Below are 22,032 nucleotides of genomic sequence, written 5' to 3' on the forward strand. Positions count from 1 at the left end.
TCTGGTTATTTAATGATTTCAGAAGGGATTCAGACTTCAGACAACAAGCTCGTAGAGCAGTTTTTAAACTAAGAGGTGGGGGAAAGCCGATTGGTGCGGGGGAGCACCTGGATCGGATGGAGACTTCTCTTACACGAGGCTCCATAGATAGGGATTCCCTAGAAGTTAGTCAGATAGGGAACGTGGGAAATAATATATGGGCAAGATCAGATGTGAAACAATCGTGCATAAAAAAATCCAACGCGTCTGTGAAAGGCGGACATATAAATAGTGGCAGTTTTCTAACATGCTTTTACACTAATGCTAGGAGTCTGTCTAATAAGATGGGTGAACTGGAGTACCTCATATCAAAGGAGGAAGTTGACATAATAGGCATCTCAGAAACATGGTGGAATGAGGACAATCAGTGGGACACTATCATACCGGGATATAAATTATATCGGAAAGACAGAACAGGTCGTGCGGGTGGCGGAGTGGTACTATATGTGAAGGATAATATAGAATCAAATGAAGTAAAAATCCTAAAGGAATCAAAATGTTCCATAGAATCATTATGGATAACAATTCATTCCTCTAATATGAATATGGCATTAGGAATATATTACCGACCACCTAACCAGGACAGTGATAGTGATGCTGAAATGATAAGGGAGATTAGAGAGGCTATCAAAATAAAAAACACAGTAATAATAGGAGATTTCAATTATCCCCATATTGATTGGGTGCATGTCACCTCAGGACGGGATTCAGAGATTAAATTTCTTGATGCCTTAAATGACTGCTTCTTGGAGCAGCTAGTACAGGAACCCACAAGGGGAGAGTCGATTCTCGATCTAGTCTTGACTGGAACGCAGGATCTGGTCCAAGAGGTAACTGTTATTGGACCGCTTGGAAATAGTGACCACAATATAATAACTTTTAATATTCCTGTGTTGGGAAGAACACCACAGCGGTCAAACACTCTGGCATTTAATTTCAAAAAGGGGAATTACACTAAAATGAGGAAGCTAGTTAAACAGAAACTAAAAGGTAGAGTAATTAAACTAAAATCCCTGGAAGCTGCATGGAAACTGTTTAAAGACACCATACTAGAGGCCCAACTTAAATGTATACCCCAAATAAAAAAACACAGTAAGAGACCTAACAAAGAACCACCATGGCTTAACAGCCATGTTAAAAAGGCAGTGAGAGAGAAAAGGGCAGCTTTTAAAAAGTGGAAGTCAAATCCTAGTGAGGAAAATAGGAAGGAACATAAACACTCCCAAATTAAGTGTCATAATGTAGTGAGAAAAGCCAAAAAAGAGTTTGAGGAACAGCTAGCCAAAAATTCAAAAAATGATAGTAAAATGTTTTTTAAATACATTAGAAGCAGGAAGCCTGCTAAAAAAGCAGTGGGGCCCTTGGATGATAAAGATATAAAAGGAGCGATCAGGGAAGACAGTGCCATTGCGGAGCAATTAAATGATTTCTTTGCTTCAGTCTTCACGGCTGAGGATGTTACAGAGGTTCCTAAATCTGAGCCAGCCTTTTTAGGTGACAAATCTGAGGAACTCACTCAGATTGAAGTGACATTAGAGGAGGTTTTGGAATTAATTGATAAGCTAAATAGTAACAAGTCTCCAGGACCGGACGGCATTCACCCAAGGGTTCTGAAAGAACTCAAATGTGAAATTGCGGAGTTATTAACAGTGGTTTGTAACCTATCCTTTAAATCCACTTTGGTACCAAATGACTGGAAGACGGCCAATATAACGCCAATATTTAAAAAAGGCTCTAGAGGAGATCCTGGCAATTATAGACCGATAAGTTTAACATCAGTACCAGGCAAATTAGTAGAAACACTAGTAAAGAGTAAAATTGCAAGGCACATAGAAGAGCACGAATTGTTGGGCAAAAGTCAGCATGGTTTCTGCAGAGGGAAGTCGTGTCTAACTAATCTACTAGAATTCTTTGAAGGGGTTAATAAACATGCGGACAAGGGGCACCCAGTGGACATAATATACCTAGATTTCCAGAAGGCCTTTGACACGGTCCCACACCAAAGGCTTTTATGTAAATTAGGTGGTCATGGGATAGGAGGAAAGGTCCTTTCATGGATCGGGAATTGGTTAAAAGACAGAAAACAAAGGGTGGGCATAAATGGTAAATTTTCACAATGGAGGAGGGTAACTAGTGGTGTTCCCCAGGGGTCAGTCCTGGGACCGATCCTGTTCAACTTGTTCATCAATGATCTAGAAAATGGTGTAAGCAGTGAGGTGGCAAAGTTTGCAGATGACACCAAGTTGTTCAGGACAGTCAAAAGCAAAAGGGATTGTGAAGAACTACAAAAAGATCTCAGCAAACTGAGTGATTGGGCAGCAAAATGGCAAATGAAATTTAATGTGGGTAAGTGTAAGGTAATGCATGTTGGAAAAAATAACCCAAATTACATGTACTACATGATGGGGTCAAATTTAGCTACGACAGATCAGGAAAGGGATCTTGGAGTTATAGTGGATAGTTCTCTGAAGACATCCATGCAGTGTGCAGCGGCAGTTAGTAAGGCAAATAGGATGTTAGGAATTATTAAAAAAGGGATCAATAATAAGACAAAAGAGATCATACTTCCCCTATATAAAACTATGGTACGCCCACATCTCGAGTACTGCGTGCAGATGTGGTCTCCTCACCTCAAAAAAGATATATTGGCATTAGAAAAGGTTCAGATAAGGGCGACTAAGATGATTAGGGGCTTGGAAAGGGTCCCATATGGGGAGAGGCTAGAGAGACTGGGACTTTTCAGTTTGGAAAAAAGGCGATTGAGGGGCGATATGATAGAGGTATATAAAATCATGAATGGTGTGGAGAAAGTGAATATAGAAAAATTATTTACCTTTTCCCATAATACAAGAACTAGGGGACACCAAATGAAATTGATGGGTAGTAGGTTCAAAACTAATAAAAGGAAATTTTTCTTCACACAGCGCACAGTCAACCTGTGGAACTCCTTGCCCGAGGAGGCTGTGAAGGCCAGGACTCTATTAGGGTTTAAAAAAGAGCTTGATAAATTTTTGCAGGTTAGGTCCATAAATGGCTATTAGCCAGGGATAAAGTATGGTGCCCCAGCCTTCATAACAAGGGCAGGAGATGGATGGCAGGAGATAAATCACTTGATCATTGTCTTCTGTTCTCCTTCTCTGGGGCACCTGGCATTGGCCACCGTCGGCAGATGGGATGCTGGGCTGGATGGACCTTTGGTCTGACCCAGTATGGCCATTCTTATGTTCTTATGTTCTAGCTAATTTCTAACCCACAGGAGGGCAGAGAAAATTTCCTCTATAGGCAATGTAGTTCTAACAAATCCACTGTAGGGTGTGATGCATGTTCTTCTGAAGCAGGCGCTCAATAGACCACAGTAGTCAATCTTGTATGGGGCTATATTTATATTTTTGCTCAGACAGGCAATAGATAAAGCTGGCAAAATGAAGTAAAAAGATTAGTAGCCTGAAATTTTGGAAATCTGTACAGTAGAGGGTGAGTGCTGGAGAGAAAGCTGGATGCTTACTTTTTTTAATAATGAGGGACCATAAACCCAGGATCATCTGGTTTTTCATATCCACTCTGCACCTTGTGAAGTTGTTTTCATAATGAGCACAGAAGGAGTCAGAGTGAAATATGGGATTGGCTTTCAGCATATTGTCTATATTTACCTGCCAAAAAGGGGACACTCAGACATCAGGAATGATGCTTAATTTTGTACTACATACAAGTAGTTCCGTGCTCTCATTATGACTTTCTTGAGAGCTCTGGGCATTAATATCTCCCCATTACACTCTGACAAAGGCTCACATCCCCGTCTGATCTGACTTGTTTGTTTTTTCCTCTTTTGGTAAGTACTGTTGATACTGGGTCATTTCTACCTTGCTGAATAGACCTTGTCAGCTCTGGTCCTCCCTCTTACTGGGACCCCACTCTTTAAATACCCCTCTGAAACCATCCCCTCCACTCATGCATCTGATCAAGCGGGTCTTTGCCCACGAAAGCTTATGCTCCAAAATATCTGTTAGTCCATAAGGTGCCACAAGACTTCTTGTTGTTACAGAAGTAATAGTGATCATCTTGAAACACTGCTTGTGGAGGTACTGATTGAGAGCCCATAAGTCTAGTATTGGTCTCCAGCCTCCTGTTTTCTTTTCCGTGAGGAAGTTCCGAGAATAGAAACCTTTCCCCTGGAACTCGTCCAGGACTCCCTCCACCGCTTCTAATGAGATAAGGTGATTGACCTGTTGCTTCAACAGAGTCTAATGAGAGGGGTCCCTGAGAAGGGCCTGGGGGGCGGGTTTGGTGGTGGTAGAATGAGGAATGGGATGGTGTATCCCACAGCAATAATTTCTAGTACCCATTTGTCTGTTGTGATACTTTTCCATTGCTGGTAGAATGGTCTGAGGCAGTGGAGAAACAGGAACTGAGATGGGTGTTGGCACTGAGTGATGGGTGTGGTATTGTGGTCCTCGACATAGCAGTCAAACTTGCTGCCTGGCTGCCTGTGGTGTAGGGTTATGGCCTTGCTGGGAATGTCACCTAGACGGCCTTTGGTGCCGTTGGTGCTCCAGACCATAGCCCTGTTGGTATTGTGTATGCTGAGGTTGGTAGGCGCAGTGCCACTGATACAGGTAATACCTCTTCCTCCTGTAAGGAGGAGTGTACATGCCCAGCCTTCTTAGCATGGTTCTTGAGCCCTTGCTGGAGTGGAGGACCGTGTCTGTGGTTTCAGCAAACAGTTTTGATCTATCAAAAGGAAGGTCCTTCATCTTTTGTTTGTAATTATTTAGGAACGCCGGATGTCTGCAGCCAAGACACGAGCCGCATCACCACTAAAGTGGCCGTGGAACGTGCTGCTGTGTCTGCCACACGCAGCGCGATTTGTACTCCTGTACATGAGGCTGCGTATCCTTCCTGAACTATCCCCTTTAAGATTGGCTTCTTATCGTCTGGGAAATAGTCCATGAGTGATATGTGCTTTGTGTAATTATCAAAATTATGGTTGGAGAGGTGTGTGGTGTAGTTGGCCACGTGTAACAATATGGTGGAAGATGAGTATACCTTCCACCCAAATAAGTCTACTCTCTTTGCATCCTTGTCTGACACTGTAGATTTGTATTGTGGTGCCTTTGACCTCTGCTGGGAGGACTCAACAACGAGGGAATTTGGTTGGGGATGGTTAAATAAAAACTCCATTCCTTTGATGGTACAAAATACTTTTTGTCTGCCCTTTTAATGGTTGGTGGAACAGAAGCTGGAGTTTGCCAGATGTGTGTAACAACCTCTGTGATGGCCTCATCCAGCAGGATGGCAATTTTTGATGACATGGGAGGTCCCAGATTTTTGAGGAGTTTGTGCTGCCTCTCTTGTACTTCTGCCACCTGCATATCTTGAGACTGGGCCACCCTTTTGAACAGTTCCTGAAACTGCCTAAGGTCGTCCGGAGGGGATATATCTCCTGGGGCGACCGACTCATTCGGAGAGGACGAAGAGGCATCTGTCTGGTATACCTCTGTCTGCTCCTCAGATGCTTCCTGCGTCTGCTCCCCCAGGTGTTCCAAGAGGGGGAATCAATAACTAACTCTGGACCTTCTTTTGGAGGCAAGAGATGGTGTCTCCTTGGACGAGGGGATGAGGAATGCTGGTATGAGGGCAGGGATGCAGGGATCTATCCCTGGATCTTGAGTAGCGTTGGTGCTGGTGATTGTCCTCGCAGTGGTACAGGTGAGTGTAGTGGCAGGGACATGATCCTGGTGATGAGGATCTGGAGTATGAGTGCTGCCTGTATCTATGATGGTGGAAGGAGTGAGATGGCCTAGATGACATAGACGTGGGTTGGGACACCCTGTAGGGGTATCCTTGCAGCTGATGCGTTTGTCCAACATCAGGTGAAGGGTGCCTGAGCCGGGGGAAACGGGCTGCGGAAGTGGAGATGGCAGCCTCAAGAAAGGCGATGGTGTTGTTAATGGCTGTTTCGGTATATATGTTTCTGGAGGAGAGCTCAGAGACAAAGGAGATGGCATAATGAAAAGGTCCGGAGATGGGCTTCAGTGTCGTGTCTCAGAACTTGCTTTCCTCGGTTCATGAAATAGGTGGGCTGGTGCTGACACAGATGGTGCCATGCCCGGTGCTGAGGGTTTCGGTGCGGGTATCGGTGCTGCCGGTTCCACGCTCGGTGCCTGGGCCTGTGGTTCCGCACGATCAGAGGTCTTCTGCACTGCAAGTCCTGTTCTGCAGCCCCCAGTTCCGATGCTCTCGGTGCCGGGGTAATTCGTCTTGGTGTCATAGTATCTGGAACCTGCCGCTTAGACGCCGGCAGGATCTTCGGTGCTGCGTCTTTGGAAATCTGAGACCCAGGCACTGTCTTTTGCTCTCCAGGCTTTGCACTTCCTTTAGCCACAGATGCGTCCAGGCCTCATTTCTCTGTCCTTCATAGAATCATAGAAAAATAGAGCTGGAAGAGACCTAGAAGCCATCAAGTCCAGCCCCCTGCCCAAGGCAGGACCAAACCCCATCAGATCAGCCCAGTCAGGGCTTTGTTGAGCCGAGACTTAAACACCTCCAGGGATGGAGACACCACTACATCCCTAGGTAGACCATTCCAATGCTTCACCACCCTCCTAGTGAAAAAGTTTTTCCTAATGCTCCACCTGGACCTTCCCAACCGTAACTTGAGACCATTGTTCCATGTTCTGCCATCTATGACCACTGTGAACAGCCTCTCTCCAGCCTCTTTGCAACCTCCCTTCAGTAAGTTGAAGGCTGTTATCAAATCCCGCCTCAGTCTCCTCTTCTGCAGACTAAAGAGACCCAATTCCCTCAACCTTGGTCATATGCTCCAGCCCCCTAAGTATTTTGGTCACCCTCCGCTGGACCCTCTCCAGCGTGTCCACATCCTTCCTATAATTGGGGGCCCAGAACTGGACACAGTACTCCAGATGCGGCCTCACCAAAGCCGAATAAAGAGGAATAATCACTTCTCTGGATCTACTGGCAACGCTCCTCTTGATGCAACCTAATATGCCGTTAGCCTTCTTGGCTACAATGGCACGCTGTTGACTCATGTCCAGCTTCTCACCCACTACAACTCCAAGGTCCTTTTCTGCAGGGCTACTACTAAGCCAGTCGGACCCCAGCATATAACAATGCTTGGGATTCTTCTGGCCCAAGTGTAGGATTCTGCACTTGTCCTCATTGAACCTCATCAGATTTCTTGCAGCCCAGTCTTCCAATTTGTCCAAGTCACTCTGGATGCTATCCCTACCCTCCAGTGTATCTACCTCTCCCCCTAGCTTAGTGTCATCTGCAAACTTGCTGAGGGTGCAATCCAAACCCTCATCCGGGCCATTGATAAATATGCTGAACAGAACAGGACCCAGAACTGAACCTTGGGGCACTCCATTAGAAACCGACCGCCATCCTGACATTGAGCCGTCGATCATTACCCGCTGGGCTTGCCCTTCTAGCTAGCTTTCTATCCATCTTACCGTCCATTTATCCAATTCACATTCCTTTAACTTGCTGACAAGAATATTGTGGGAGACAGCATTAAAAGCTTTGCTAAAGTCAAGATAAATCACCTCCATTGATTTTCCCCTTTCCACAGAGCCACTTATCTCACCGTAGAAACTAATCAGATTGGTCAGGCGTGAGTTGCCCTTCATGAATCCATGCTGATTATTCCTGATCACTCTGCCCCCTCCAAGTGCCACAAAATGACTTCCTTGAGGAACCCCTCCATGATTTTTCCAGGGACTGATGTAAGACTGACTGGCCTATAGTTCCTTGGATCATCCTTCTTACTGTTTTAAAAGATGGGCATGCTCTAGCAGTGAGTTTGGAGCAATGAGGACATTTTTGAGGCCTGTGGGCCTCGCCCAGACAACGACTGCATTTGCTATGGCCCTCAGAGGCCAGCATAGCTTCACGGCATGACTCTCACACTTCTTGAAGCCTGCAGGAGACATCTTTCCTCCTTTTCCTTTTGTACTCTTTTTTTTTTTTTGAATAACTTAGCATAGTCTAACCTTAATGAGGGTACTTAACAGGTACTAAGAACAGTAAACAATCTGTAGATAATAACAGAGAGGAAGCCGTGCTAGTCTATACACTATCAAAACAAAATGCAGTCAAGTAGCACTTTAAAGACTAGCAAAATAGTTTATTAGGTGAGCTTTCGTGGGACACACCCACTTCTTCAGACCACAGCCAGACCAGAACAGACTCAATATTTAAGGCACAGAGAACCAAAAACAGTAAGCAAGGAAGACAAATCAGAAAAAGTTAATCAAGGTGAGCAAATCAGAGAGTGGAGGGGTGGAGGGGAAGGTCAAGAATTAGACTGAGCCAAGTATGCAGACGAGCCCCTATAGTGACTCAGAAAGTTCCCATCACGATTTAAACCATGTGTTAATGTGCCGAATTTGAATATAAAAGCCAGCTCAGCTGTTTCCCTTTCCAGAACGGTGCGATAATTCTTCTTCAGTAACACACATATCTTTAGGTCATTGACAGAATGCCCCATTCCATTAAAATGTAGACTAACTGGTTTGTGGATCTGGAGTGTTTTGATGTCTGTTTTGTGCCCAGTGACCCTCTGTCTAAGGGAGTTAGAAGTCTGTCCAATATACAAAGCATCTGGGCATTGTTGGCACAGGATGGCATATATGATGTTAGTAGAGGAGCATGAGAAAGTGCCCGTGATTCTGTGAGTAACCTGGTTAGGTCCAGTGATGGTATTTCCAGAGAAGATAGGTGGACAAAGCTGGCAGCGGGCTTTGTTGCAGGGAAAGGTTCCAGGACTGGTGTTCCTGGGGTATAGACTGTGGCTGTTAGTGAGGATCCTCATGAGGTTGGGAGGTTGTCTGTAGGAGGGAACAGGCATGTCACCCAGGGCCTTCTGCAGTGTAGCATCCTGATTAAGGATAGGTTGTAGGTCTTTAATAATTCATTGCAGTGGTCTGAGTTGGGGGCTGTAGGTGATGACCAGTGGTGTTCTGTTCTTGGCTTTTTTGGGCTGATCTTGGAGTAGCTGGTCTCTGGATATTCGTCTGGCCCTGTCGATTTGTTTTTTTACTTCTCCTGGTGGGTAATTCAGGTTTATGAATATTTGGTAAAGTTCTTGTAGTTTTTGGTCTCTGTCAGTTGGATCAGAGCAAATGCGATTGTACCTAAGAGCTTGACTGTAAACAATGGATCTACTCACGTGTGCAGGATGGAAACTAGAATGGTGTAGATAAGTATAGCGATTAGTAGGTTTTCGGTACAGTGTGGTACTGATCAGGCCATCCTTGATTAGTACTGTAGTGTCCAGGAAATGTATCTCTTGCATGTTGTAATGGAGGCATAAGTTGATGGTGGGGTGTAGATTGTTAAAGTCTCCGTGGAATTCTTCTAGAGCCTCTGTACCATGGGTCCAAATCATAGAGATGTCATCAATGTATCTTAAGTAGAGGAGTGGTAATAGGGGACGAGAGCTGAGGAATCGTTGTTCCAGGTCAGCCATAAATATATTAGCATATTGTGGGGCCACGCGGGTGCCCATAGCAGTTCCACTAATCTGGAGGTATAAATTGTCCCCAAAACGGAAATGACTGTGTGTGAGTACAAAGTTATAGAGGTCAAACACCAGATTGGCTGTGGTGGCATCAGGGTTGGTATTCCTGATTGCTTGTAATCCGTCTTTATGTGGAATATTAGTCTACAGACCCTCTACATCCATTGTGGCAAGGATGGCGTTATCAGGAACTTTTCCGATGTTTTGTAATTTCCTCAGGAAGTCGGTGGTATCTTGGAAATAGCTGGGAGGGTTGGTGGCATAGGGTTTGAGGAGGGAGTCCACGTAACTGGATAGTCCGGTGGTAAGGGTGCCAATACCTGAAATGATACGGCGTCCAGGGTTTCCAGGTTTGTGGATTTTGGGAAGTAAATAGAATAATCCAGGCTGTGGCTCAGATGGTGAGTCTGAGTGAATGAGGTCCCGAGTAGCAGCAGGGAGTTCCGTCAGTAGTTGTTGTAAATTTCTTTGGAATTCCAAAGTGGGATCAGCGGAGAGAGGTCTGTAAAATGTGGTGTTGGAGAGCTGTCTGGCTGCCTCCTGTTCATAGTCTGACTTATTCAGGATGACAACAGCACCCCCTTTGTCAGCTGGTTTGATTATGATGTCTGGGTTATTTTTGAGACTCTGGACAGCATGGCGTTCAGCATAGTTGAGATTGTGTCTCATTTGGCACTGTAACAACTGGTCTATGCTAAAACAAGAAAGCTCTAGCAGCAGAGCTTTCCCCCCGCTCTCTTTTTTCCTCTTTCTCTCTCTCTTTTTTTTAAACTATATACAATAAAAGATTTTTAAAGAACAATTCTTAAAAACTAGCAACCAGTAAAACAAGAAACTGAGTTTTATCTTTCCAGATGTTGGAGCCAAAGCAAAGTCCATCTGCAGCTGCTGGTGGATGAGAGGAACTGGCGTGGACCGGATCGCGCACGTAACCAAAAGCATGTGAAAAACCAGTGTGATCTGCGCATGCGCGATCTGATGAGATACAGCTTGAAAATCTCATTTGCGGTGCCAGGGCGAGCCTGACACCTAGTGTGCAGCACCCACGGAGACACTTGAAGAAGAAGGATTTTACTGCAATGGAACCTGTAAACTTTCACACTGAAAGCAAGGATCCTACCCTCTAAACAACAAACCACTTGCTAGCCACAACACAGATGGTCCTTACTAAGTTTACAGAATATCTTTGATCTGAATGGCTAATATCTAAGCTTTGAAATGTCTATGCAGCATCTGCCTCACTCATGTTTTCTATGGGAATTTTTCTGGATGGATGTCTTTTTTCTGAGGGTGCGAGGTGTTTTAACTGATAGAGCTAACTGCTCTGCCAATGGTGGCTTCCCAAAACATATGCAATATCTTTTTTTTAATAACATTTTGGTTAAAACCAAATGGTAAACTAAAAGTCAATATTTGAACATTATCTTGTTCTCAAAGATAGGATATGTGGAAACCCTGTAATGAATTATGTTTGAAGGGAAAAATAAAGATTTTATTATAATTAATATCGATGAACTCCTTGAGAACTTGTGGTTTGCTGTCCTGTGACAGCCATGCAGTGTTTTTTTCCCATTTTCCTTTTGCTCTTATTAAAAACACTGAGGCCGTGTCTACACTACATTCCCCTTTGGGAGGAGGAATGCAAATGAGGGAGATCGAAAATGCAAATGAAGCACTGATTTACAAAACTCATGCTTCATTAGCCTATTTTTGCATTATCACATTTCTGAAAGAGGCTTTTCCAAAAACAAAAACAGCAGTGTAGATGGGATTCCTTCAGGAAAAAAGCCCGTTATTCAAAAGAATCCTGTATGCCTCATATTTTCAGGAATAAGGCTCCTTGAAAGTTAACAAAAAAAATGAACTAAACCATGAAAATCTAAGTGATGAAACAACTGTTTTGTCAGAACAGCTTTTACTTGTTGCTGACGTTTAAACGTATGACGTTTCACTGAAGAGAATAGACAGCCTAAGCCTAGACATATGATTTGCCAATCTGCCAATATTATCATTCCAGGAAATTATAAAAGCAAATTTTGATTTATTACAAATCAATATAATCTACATTTTCTCAACTGTCCATATTTTATGCATCAGTTACGATGTTACACATGAAACAAACTACTAAGAAAACAGGAATATACAATATAAGTCAGTTACCTGTTCTGTAACTGGTGTTCTTTGAGATGTGTTGCTCATGTCCATTCCAAGTTGGGTATACGCTGGCACATGTGCAGTTGCCAGAAGCTTTCTGCCCTAGCCAATAGTCATAAGGTTGGTGCAGCGCCCCCTAGAGTGGTGCCGATATGGTGACCAATATATGCACCGTCCGACACCCCTCCCTTGGCTCAGTTCCTTCTTGCTGGCTATTCTGACAGTGGGGAAGGCGGGAGAGTTTTGGAATGGACATGAGCAACACATCTCGAAGAGCACCAGTTACAGAACAGGTAACTGTCTTTTCTTCTTCGAGTGATTGCTCATGTCCATTCCAAGCTGGGTGAACACAAGCCAATGCCTAGCAGGTGGGGTCAGAGTCCCAAACAGGCTGCAGGATAGCCCCGCCCACTGCAGTGTCTTCCTGTGCGTGCTGCATCCAAGTGTAATGTGCTGTAAAGGTATGAACTGAGGACCAGCTGGCTGCCTTACAGATGTCCTGGATAGGCACCTGTGCCATATATGCCACAGACAATGCCTGCGCTCTCGTGGAGTGTGCCCTAACCGGCAGGGGAGGAAGCCCCGTGAACTTGTAACTCTCCTTGATGCATGCCACTATCCAAGAGGAAATCCGCTGGGAGGAGACCAGAAGGCCCTTCATCCTAGCAGCAACCTCCCATGAAGAGTTGCTACATTCTTCTAAAGGGCCTAGTCTCATCCATATAGAAGGCCAGTGCCCTTCTAACATCCCAGGTGTGTAAACATTGCTCCCTCGGGGAGGCATGGGGCTTTGGGTAAAATACCGGTAGGGAAATGTCTTGGTTAACATGAAATGCAGAGACTACCTTAGGTAAAAACACGGGGTGAGGTCTCAGCCTAACCTTATCTTTGTAAAACACTGTGCACAAGGGGTCTACTGAAAGTGCCCTCAATTCAGACACCCTCCTGGCTGAGGTGATTGCCACCAGAAATGTTGTTTTGTAACACAGAGGCTACATCTACACTAGCCAAAAACTCATTAGCATGCGCCGCGCAGCTCGTCCAGATGGGGTTCCTTTTAGAAAGTACTCGCCTACTTTGAAGTTCCCTTATTCCCATCTGCTCATAGGTAGCTGGGGTCCTTTCGAAAAGGAGCCCTGTCTGGACGAGCCGCGCAGTGGCGAGCTGCGTCAATTTCGATGTGCTGCGGCCACCCGCATGCTAACGAGGCACTGAATATGTATTTCAGCACTTCATTAGTAAACTTCGAAATGGCCATTTGCTGTCACACTGTCACACATTTTGCATTGAGGTGGGAGGTGAACAGGTCCACCTGGGGATACCTCCCACTTCTGGAAAATAGAATGAATGACCTCCGGGTGGAGAGACCACTCGTGATCCGTACAGGACCTGATGAGTTAGTCTGCCAATGAATTGTGCACATCTGGCAGGTGAAGGGCCTGCAGCATGATGATGTGCTGTATGCAGAAATCCCAGAGCATCCTGGCTTCATAACACAGAGGAGAGGAGTGTGCACCCCGTTTGTTGATAGAGTACATTGCTGTCTTGTTGTCTGTATTGACTGACACGCAATGTCCCACCACATTGGCCTTGAAAGTCACACATGCTAGTCTGATGGCCCTGAGCTCCCTCACATTTATGTGGAACCAAAGGTCCAAAACACTCCAAAGAGCCTGTGTTCATAGCTGACCCAGGTGCGCTCCCCATCCCCGGTCCAAAGCGTCCATTACTAGGGAAAGTGAGGCTTGCTGAGGGGCAAAGGGGACTCCTGTGAGGACAACCGCCTCATCTAACCACCAGTGCAGGGTTGGCAAAGTCCGTGTCAGCACCGTAACCACCAAGTCTAAAGTGTCTCTTACAGGGTGATACACCGATGACAGCCAAAGCTGTAGAGGGTGCACCTTCAACCTGTCATGCTGTACTATGAAGATGTATGTTGTCATGTGACCCAATAAATGCAAGCAGCACCTGGCCATCGTTGTGGGAACTGCCAGGATGTTTTGCATGATGGCCCCCATGCCCCTGAACCTGTCGTCTGGCAGGAATGCCTTAGCACATCTGACGTCCAGTCATGTCCCTACAAACTCTATTGACTTTGCCTTGTTCATCAAAAGACCGAGGCTGACAAAGGTGAGACAGATTAACTGTACATGCTGAATCACCTGCTCCCTGGAACGACCCTTGACTAGCCAGTCATCCAGGTACAGGAACAGCTGCACCCCTTGCCTCCATAGGTGCACTGCTACTACCGCCATCCATTTGGTGAAGACCCGTTGGGTCGCAGACAGACTGAAAGGCTGCACTGTGAACTGATACTAGTTTCCATCTGGCAAGAACCTGAGAAACCTCCTGTGAGGAGAGTAGATTGAAATAAGGAAATATGCATCCTGCAAGTTGGGAGCTGCAAACCAATACCCCCCACTATAGCATTGGCAGTATGAGACCCAGGGATATCATATGAAATTTTCTCTTTTTTATGAACTCCTTGAGACCTCTTAGGTCCAGGATGGGTCTCAAGCCCCTCTTTGGTTTCGGAATTAGGAAATACTGGGAATAAGACCCCTGTTCCCTGAACCTGGGAGGAACTACTTCTATGGCCCCAGAAACTATGAGGCATTGCAATTCCTGCTGTAACAGGATCTCGTGAGAGGAGTCCCTAAAGAGGGACAGGGAAGGGGCTTAGGAAGGGGGATACAAAGAGGACTGAATGGCATCCAGCATACTGTAGAGAGGGGATATGCCATTCAGTTCTCTTTGTATCCCCCTTCCAAACCTCCTTCCGTGGCCCTCTTTAGGGACCCCTCTCACGAGATCCTGTTACAGCAGGAACTGCAATGCCTCCTAGTTTCTGGGGCCATAGAAGAAGTTCCTCCCAGGTTCAGGGAACAGGGGTTTTATTCCCGGCACTTCCTAATTCTGAAACCAAAGCGGGGCTTGAGACGGTGCTGATGACAAGGTAGATGCAGGAGGTTCCATGATGACCGCTGCTTCCTGTCTTTGCTCTGGTGGTGCCCAGTAACGCCAACGGTGCCGAGCGCGGGATTGCAGGGGCCCCTGGCACCATTAAAGGCACTCCTATGACCTGGCCCTGTGCCTTGTGAAATGCCCCTGAGGTCCAGAAGGGCCACTGTTGAGTTGCCTGCAAAGCCAGGAGCCAACCTGTATCATCCAACCGATGACTATGGTGCCTGCGACAGCTATGGTGCGACCTTCTCAAGATCCTGCTCTGTCTGGAGCTCAGGTAGAAGGAGTCCGACTGCGACGCCAATTCAGAAGCAGATGATCACGGTGGGGCCATGAGTCAGCGCTGCTGTCATAAGCACTGAGGATGGTGCAGGAGCATAGGGAACCTGAAAGTGGCCCACAGTCTGCTGGGTCAGCACCAGCGTGCTCAGTACCGAATACGGTGTCAGTACGGGCATCAACATGAGCGGAGGGGTTGGTGCTGGTGTCATGTCCATGAGCCCCATCGCTCTGTTTCAGTGCTACAGTGCCTGTCCTCCACAGATGGAGAAGGACCTGGCACCGTCATCTGAAGCAGTCCTTGTGGTGCTCCAAATGCCTCCAGTGTCGAGGGCAAGTCCAGCACCTGTGGGCTCCCACTCCACACTGGCTTCAATGTATGTGCCTCCTGCACTTTGACAGGGTGTGCTGGAGCCTTGGACTTGAGGCCAGCCCGTTTTGACTTCAGCAAGTGATGCCCCTCATGCCTCCTCCTCTTCTTTGGCACTAGAGATTGACTCCTATGGTGCTGACAAGGAGCCGGTGATTGCACCAGCTCCTGGTGCCAGGAGTCCTTAGGCAGCACCATGGTTGACGGCACCGATGCACTTTGAACCAAGGAAGCTCCACTCTCCACTCCTGCTGGAGACTCTTGAGGCTTAAGAGCTGCCTCCATTAAGAGGACTTTAACGTGCTGGGCCCTATCTTTCAAAGTTTTGGGCTTAAAGGTCTCAAAAATTGAAAAGTGATCATGCAAGTATCCTCCCCCCAAACAAATTGAACAGGTTGAATGGGGGTTACCTTTGGGCATATGTTTGCCACATTTTGAACAAGTCTTAAAGCCTGGGGAGCCAGGCATTCCCCAGAGCCGAGGCTATTAGTCCAAGGGGAGTGGAAAGCCCCTTCCCGACTATTAGTTAAAACACTAAAACTATAAAGTACTAAAACTATTTATATTTCTTCAAGAATTATTTACATTACAATAGGCTACTAGCTAATGATTTGAGCAGAGAAAGCAAGAGCTCCAACAATCGGAAGCACGATGAGAAGGAACTGAGCAGGGTAGGAGTAGGGGCGTTGCATATATTGGTCACCACATTGGTGCTACTCCAGGAGATGCTGCACCGACCCTATGGCTACTGGCTAGGGCAAAAAGCTTCTGATGACTGGGCGTGTGCCCACGCACACCCAACTTGGAATGGACATGAGAAATCTCTCGAAGAAGAATCACCAATTCACACCATCTACTATTGCTCAAATTTTAACTTTTTTAAACTTTGCATTGTCATAAATGCTCGTAGTTACTCATTGTTTCTCACTTAATATGTTGTTATACCCTGTGAGACAAAATGGTCAATGCATTTCAGAAGAAAAAAATATTTTGAGTCAGAACCAAGTGAATTGCAATGTCAGACTGCTCATTATCTAATTATCACATTTTTGGGGGGATATAAGCAGCTGGCTCTGAAAATATTATGAAGACCAGTTGAATATATGTTCTTTAACTCACCAAGGAAATATTTAAGACTTAACAATTCAGTTATTATTACCTAGAAAGTCTCACTCTCTGGACTGTCACCTTGTCATGGTGAGTGGGCTTGTGTGTTTCAGTGAACCCAAGAGCAAAGCCATAGGCAGTCTTGTACTCACAGCAAGGTCACTCATGGTGGCAAGGCCAAGGGAGAGGGTCCAGAAGAAGAACGATCCTAAAAGTCCTCAATGGCAGAACAGTGGAGGATGGAAAAGGTAATGCTACATTGGCTGTGAAAGAGGATGAAGGCTGCAACGGACAGCAGACTCCCAGTTGTTGTGGATCCTTTGTCACTGGACCTAAGCTTTCTATCCATCAAGAACTGAGTGGTGGCTGCAGTGCAATAGTCCCCCCCATGTTAAAAGAAGTCACACCGAGATGTCTATTCTGTGTACTACTCTCATAAACTTAAGCCCTACTGCAACTGGTGAATGGCAACAGGAGCAGAACTGTGAACTCTGGCAGCTTTCAGTCATGGACCAGCACGTAGGCAATGGATGTATGTATTAGTCGTTCTGCTTTGAGGACTGAAGTGGTAGAATGGTCCAGTTGCTGCATCCATGACTGAGCAGCCCTATTTAGGATCTGCTCTGTTCACCCCACATGGGGAGAGGGCTAGAAAAGGTGCCCTGAATATACCCCACCTCAATCCCCTGACTTGATAAATGCATCCAGCAGGTTCACCTCTATGTTGTCAAAACTGAACAGTAAACTTTAGAATATGTAATATTTGGACTCTAATGGACAACCCCAACAGTGAGCGATCCAAAAGATGCACAGAACTTACTGCCCATGAGCTGCAATGAGTCAACATTCATATAGCTACCTTGGCAGAAATAGGTAGACTAGAAGGACATATAAGAGAAGAAGTTGGAAGGTACACATTTTTCTGGACAGGTACACCAAAGGAAGAAAAACGAATTCATGGAGTAGGATTTGCCATCAAAAACAAACTGGCAAAGATCCTATCTAAAGTCACTATCGGCATCAATGAGCATCTCATGACTCTCTGCTTGAAGCTTGCCAAAAAAACAACAGGCAACTGTCCTCAGTGCTTATGCACCAACTCTAGGTGCCAAAGATGATACGAAGGAGAAGTTCTACACCCAGTTGGACACAGTCCTGAAAGAGATCCCCAAAGAAGATTACTTTCTTGGGGGGATTTCAATGCCAGGGTTGGAAGAGACGTGGACTCTAGCAGACTACTACTGGGAAAGGAGGAGTTGGCAAAAGCAAAAGCAACTCCAACTCCTTACTAAATGTGGCAGACACAGGCTCATCATCATGAGCAACCTCTTCTGCCAGCAAACAAATTTAACACCTCATGGCAACATTCTCAATCAAAGCACTGGCACCTCACAGACTATGTCATTGTCTGCACTCGTGACTGGCATGATGTCCTTCTCATACATGCAATGACTAGTGCTGATGACTGCTGGACTGATCACCACCTTATTTTACCCACAATGGTGATTAGGATTGTCACCATATGGGGAAGTGAGAGGAAACTGATCTGATGAAAGATCAATGTACAGGGCCTGAAGGACCCCATCAGATGAAGTAATTTCCAGATAGTGCACCACAGGAAGCTGCTGACAGTACACCCTGAAGATGTGGAAGAACATTGCTGTCAACTGAAAAATGCCATCATTGGAGCTTGTGGAGAAACCATTGGTTACCAGTCCAGGAAGCACCAGGACTGGTTTGATGAGAACAATGTGGAAATTGAACACGTGATTGAGACAAAAAGGAAAGCCATTGGGCCTGGCAAAGCAACATCAACTGCACAATGAAGAGAGAAGCACATGCCAAGGCAGAAGTCCAACATAAAACACGGACTCTCAAAAAACAGTGGTGGACTGAGAAGGTGCAAGAATTCCAGCATCTTACAGGCATCAACGATACAAGAGGTTTCTTCAATGATACCAAAGCTTTTTATGGACTGGGAAACCACAGAATCAATCCCCTGGAGATCAAAGGATGGCACCCAGATCTTCAAAGACAATGAAGCCATTGCTTCTCACTGGTGGGAGCACTATAATGAGCTCTTGAACCACCCCTCCACCGTGGTCCTAGAATCCCTTGACCAAATCCCTCAGCAACTGCCTAGGGACAATCTTGCAATGCCTCCTACCTTGAGTGAGGTCCAAGCTGCCACCAAAGAGATGAAGTGCAACAAGTTAACCAGACTAGATGGAATCCCTGCTGAAGTCTTCAAAACAGGTGGGCCAGAGCTCCACAAACAACTCCACCTCTTGATTCTCTGGCAAAGGGAGCAGATGCTATGAAATTTCAGAGATACAGACTGTCAGTCTCTTCAAGAAGGGTGACAAATTGGACTGTGGAAACTATCAGGGCATCTCCCTCCTGGCAATGGCAGGGAAAATCTTAGCTTGAATCCTTGCAAACTGACTCCAGCCACTCTCAGAAGAAATTCTCCCAGAATCCCAGTGTGGTTTCCGACTATTCCAAGGAACAGTGGACATGATCTTCACTGCGCTGCAACTGCAAGAAAAATGTCATGTACAAAACCAAGCCTTATACATGAGTTTCATTGACCTGACCAAAGCATTTGAGTCAGTCAATTGTAGTGCTCTGTGGCCATCCTCTCAAAGACTGGCTGCCCCAGAAAACTCATTAGTATCTTGAGATTGGTTCACAACATGACTGCCACAATATTGAGCAACAACAGGTCCTAAAGCAACCCCTTTTGAGGTCAAAACAAGAATTAAGCAAGGCAGCGTGACTGCCCCATCACTGTTCTGCATCTTCATCACCATGACCTTCACCTCATTGATGGCAAGCTTCCAGATGGCATGAAGATTGTCTATAGACTGAATGGAAAGCTTTTCAATCTCAGGAGACTGAAGGCTAAAAGCAAGATTTCCACAATCTGGATCATGGAGCTCCAGTACGCAGATGACAACACGGTTGCTGTCCTTTCTCCCACAGCCAGTCAGATCATCTTAAGTACCTTTGCTAAAGTATACAAGAATCTTGCCCTCACACTGAACATCAAAAAATCCAAGGTGCTTCACCAAACCTCACTGAAGGGACAATTTCATTTACTTTCTATTGAAGTCAATGGAGAACTGCTGGAACATGTGAGGCACTTCCCATATCTTGGAAGTTATCTTTCTGCTATAGTCAACATTGATGTGGAAATCCAGCATCGTCTGAATTATGCAAGCTCTGCTTTCACCTGCGTCAGACAAAGGGTCATTGAGAACTGGAACATCTATCCCAAGACAAAGCTTCTTGTATACCATGCAGTGGTTGTTCCAAAGCTACTGTATACATGTGACACCTGGACAACATACAAGTGTCATCTGAAGGCACTTGAACAATAACATCAATGCTGCCTCAGGAGAATCCTAAATATCTCTTGGGAGGATAGGCTCATGAACACTAGCATCCTGGAAGAGTCAAACAGGACCAGCAGTGAAGCCTTTATCATTCATCAACAACTTTGTGTGACAAAGTCCCTGTTCAGCCCCTGTGGGTCCCTGCGCTTCCTGGTGGTTCTATGCTGCCTCAGAGACTCACGGAGGCCCCTTTTTGCCCAGGTCTTTCCAAAGGCAGGGGTCTCCGCTTAGCGAGCCATCCTCCTCATAGGCAAGACCAGTATGGGGAAAATAACACCAGTCCCCTTGCAGGCCTGCGCCTGCTCCAGTAGAGTGATCCCTCTGGGGAAGGTTGGGGGGAGTCCAGACCCACCCTCTACCCTGGACTCCAGCCCAGGGTCCCTACAAGGACAAGAGGCAACCGGCAGGGCCTTCATCCCTGCCCCAAAGTAGTAGCCTCACCCTGGGCCACTTTGCCCACCGCTTCCCCGTGGTACCTTCTTGCTCTGCTCTTGCTCTGCTCCTCTGGTGCACCTTCCAAACCTTCCCCTCTGGTACCAGATGGGGAGCCTTTTATAGGGAGCACAGGGCCCATCTGACCAATGAGGGCCTGGGCCTAGACAGGGAACAGAAATGCATTGGCCCATCACCCAGTTTACTGTCCTTCCAGAAGGCTCCGGCAACTTCCAGGTAAGGGTCTGCCACATTTGTTAAGACTGGTCACGTGGTTCAGATGTCTGATCAGCACCTCCCAAAAGAGATTCTGTTTTCTGAACTGGAGGAAGGACAGAGGAGCATTGGGGACCAGCGGAAGTGACGTAAGGACATGCTGAAGGCACACATGAAAAAGTGCAACTTTGGTGTTGACACTTGGGAGAACATTGCCTAAGGCTGTCCCCAGTGGAGAATGGTTCTGTATGAGGGGGTAGCGCAATTTGAGACGTCCTGTTGCAGTGCAGATGAAGCGAGGCAGAAAAGAAGAGTGTCAAAAACTGCCGAGTGCCTCACCAGCAACTACCAACACCTGTCCCTGTGATAAGATCTGCAATTCCAGGATCAGGCTGATCAACCATCAACAGACTCACAAATAGGAGGGTGACATGAAGACATCCTACTCCTTATCAAGTGACCACCAAGAAGACCTAGAAGGTTCATCTCAAATCACTGGCATCTGAAAATAACTATTCTTATTATCACCAGCAAAAAGCAACTCAGTTGGCCACAATCCTGGCTATATGTGCAAGTGGAACACACTGCAATGAGGTACCACAGCCTGGATCCATGCACGTGCCATGGATGAATATTTATCCCCTCATGTTTAGCTTATTAAATGACAGAGGATACCCACCCAGCTTGAGTATTCTGCAGGATAAAGGGGTGGCTTCAGCAATAAATATTAGAGTTATGAATCCTCAGTTCACACTTTGGTATGGGTTTCTCTTGTGTGACCTTGCGCTAGTCAATTTTTAACCTCTGTAATTCAGCTTTCCAGATTATAAGAACTATGGAACAGGGATTGTCTCTTACTACATATTTATAAAATGACTAGGAAGACTGCAATGTATTTCTTAGATTTTCTTAATCCTCTGCTAGATTTTTCCCATAATGATGCACATTTACATTTATAATTTGAATTTTTTTTTTACAGTGCATGGGAAGTTATGCTTATGGGGTAATGGGCAGAAGAATCTGTCCTCACCACACCTCACTCCCCTTCAGAGCCTGGAAAGGAACCCAAGATTTCTGGGTTGTACTACTCCTCTGATGTCAGCAAATATCTGTGTGATCCACTGACAAAGTGTCCTATTTCCACCTCCACTGCTATCTTACATAGAGGGTGACAACCTATTACTACTTTCAGTTACTTCATCAGTTCAAATGGCAGAAGACTGTGAGGTCGAGCTAAAGATTCCAGCTTCACTGATGCTGAAGCATCAATATAATGCCACAGTACAGAATTTGTTTTTTTCAGTTTGCTTTTTAAAAAAGCCTCGATTATTACATACACAACCACTAAAAGAACATTCAAGGTCCAAAGCCAAGCACTCAAAATTCTAGAAATGCCAGAATTAAGAATGCTTATGCATATGCATTAAGATGTCATCTTTAATACGTTAACAAATAACATTTTTTCCCACATTCCTCATCCTTGGACAGTCACTCCCTTTTCAACTTCTAACCCTCCCTCACCCACCTCAAAAAAG

General features: G+C 45.7%; 1 protein-coding gene across 6 annotated transcripts in view; it reads right to left on the reverse strand.

The window, feature by feature from the left end:
• The window catches only part of CDC14A (cell division cycle 14A), a 165,040-nt gene that overhangs the window by 44,496 nt on the left and 98,512 nt on the right, over window positions 1–22,032 (reverse strand). The gene's annotated exons all lie outside the window — the stretch shown is intronic.

This window comes from Carettochelys insculpta, chromosome 9 (genome assembly GCF_033958435.1).
Source record: "Carettochelys insculpta isolate YL-2023 chromosome 9, ASM3395843v1, whole genome shotgun sequence".
Taxonomy (NCBI): Eukaryota; Metazoa; Chordata; order Testudines; family Carettochelyidae; genus Carettochelys; species Carettochelys insculpta.